Below are 2,500 nucleotides of genomic sequence, written 5' to 3'. Positions count from 1 at the left end.
GGCCGGTTGCCTGCAACTGGTCACCCGCGGAAGTGCCGGCGCCCCCCCATCTCCTGGGCGGCCTCGTAGCCCCTCCCGACCCGGCCAGTTAGCTCCGGGGGTCCGCCCCGAGCACGGGGAGGCGTGACACCTGACGGTGGGCGCAACGGTGCCCGCGCCACGAGCCAAAAAGCGCCCCCCTCTCTCCGCGCCCATTCAAGGCAATGGGGAAACGTCCGTTTGGTCCCTGCGGCTGAGCCCCGCCTCCAGAGAAAGGGCGTCTGGGTCACCCGCCTCCCCAGCGGATCTCCACTGAGTCCTGGGGGGCCCACTCTTAAGCCCCCACCCCGAGTTATCTGCCCTTTCTGCGGGCGGCAAGCGAAGCGCGGAACTGGTCACCCCCGGCCGCTCCATTCAAAGGAGTGGGGGACGGAACACCCGGCTCCCCTTCTGCTCCTGTGCGTCGATCCAGGAGTGTGACAGCACTGTGTGTCAGCGTGGGCCTAGGACTGAGAGTCCTAAGAGGCCTTAGCCCGGGTCTGACTTAGCCCGGGTCTTCCTTGAGCTCCAGCGGACCGAGCCAGGGCCAGACAGGATGAGGCCTTAGCCCGGGCTCTGGGTCACACACGCAGGCCCCACAGCCACGGGGCGCATGTCACCCGGTCACACTGCTGATAATGGTCCCACACCCAGCCCACACACACACACACACACACACACAGTGGCTTGTGTCAGCCAGCCCCCTCTGGTGAGAGTGTAGCACACCAAAGTGGGGTTTTCCTTGAGCTCCAGCCGACTGAGCCAGGGCCAGACAGGATGAGGCCTCAGCCCGGGCTCTGGGTCACACACGCAGGCCCCACAGCCAAGGGGGCGCATGTCACCCGGTCACACTGCTGATAATGGTCCCACACCCAGCCCACCCCAGCCCACCCCACCCCACCCACACACACACACACACACACACACACACACACACACACACACACACACACACACACACACACACACACACACACACACACACACACACACACACACACACACACACATCCAGCTCCTCTCTATTGATCCAGGCCACGTTCACCCCTGTTAGTGTCAGCCATGGCCTGGGCTGCCTCAATCCACTCAGCCTGGCCCTGGGAACCACCACTCCACTCAGCCTAGGCACTTCCACTCCACTCTGCCTGGGAACCTGCACTCCATTCAGCCTAGGCACTTTCACTCCCACTCTGCCTGGGAACCACAACTCCATTCAGCCTAGGCACTTCCAGTCCCACTCTGCCTAGGCACATTCACTCCACTCAGCCTAGGCACTTCCAGTCCCACTCTGCCTGGGCACCTCCACTCCACTCAGCCTAGGCACTTTCAGTCCCACTCTGCCTAGGCACATTCACTCCACTCAGCCTAGGCACTTCCAGTCCCACTCTGCCTGGGCACCTCCACTCCACTCAGCCTAGGCACTTTCAGTCCCACTCTGCCTAGGCACATTCACTCCACTCAGCCTAGGCACTTCCAGTCCCACTCTGCCTGGGCACCTCCACTCCACTCAGCCTAGGCACTTCCAGTCCCACTCTGCCTAGGCACATTCACTCCACTCAGCCTAGGCACTTCCAGTCCCACTCTGCCTAGGCACATTCACTCCACTCAGCCTAGGCACTTTCACTCCCACTCTGCCTGGGAACCTGCACTCCATTCAGCCTAGGCACTTTCACTCCCACTCTGCCTGGGAACCACAACTCCATTCAGCCTAGGCACTTCCACTCCACTCAGCCTGGGAACCTGCACTCCATTCAGCCTAGGCACTTCCAGTCCCACTCTGCCTAGGCACATTCACTCCACTCAGCCTAGGCACTTCCAGTCCCACTCTGCCTGGGCACCTCCACTCCACTCAGCCTAGGCACTTTCAGTCCCACTCTGCCTGGGAACCACAACTCCATTCAGCCTAGGCACTTCCAGTCCCACTCAGCCTAGGCACTTCCAGTCCCACTCTGCCTGGCAACCTCCACTCCACTCAGCCTGGGCACATTCACTCCCACTCTGCCTAGGCACTTCCTGTCCCACTCAGCCTGGGTACATTCACTCCACTCAGCCTGGGTACATTCACTCCACTCAGCCTGGGCACATTCACTCCACTCAGCCTGGGCTCATTCAGTCCCACTCAGCCTGGGCACATTGACTCCCACTCAGCCTGGGCACTTTCACTCCCACTCAGCCTAGGCACTTCTGCTCCACTCAGCCCAGACACTTTCAGTCCCACTCTCCCTGGGAACCTGCACTCCACTCTGCCTGGGAACCTGCACTCCACTCAGCCTGGGCTCATTCAGTCCCACTCAGCCTGGGCACATTGACTCCCACTCAGCCTGGGCACTTTCACTCCACTCTGCCTGGGAACCTGCACTCCACTCTGCCTTGGAACCTGCACTCCACTCTGCCTTGGAACCTGCACTCCACTCTACCTGGGAACCTGCACTCCACTCAGCCTGGGCACATTCAGTCCCACTCAGCCTGGGCACTTTCACTC

This window comes from Conger conger, unplaced genomic scaffold, assembly GCF_963514075.1.
Source record: "Conger conger unplaced genomic scaffold, fConCon1.1 SCAFFOLD_63, whole genome shotgun sequence".
NCBI lineage: Eukaryota > Metazoa > Chordata > Actinopteri > Anguilliformes > Congridae > Conger > Conger conger.
The sequence above is the reverse complement of the archived record's forward strand: the minus strand, read 5'-3'. Positions refer to the sequence as shown.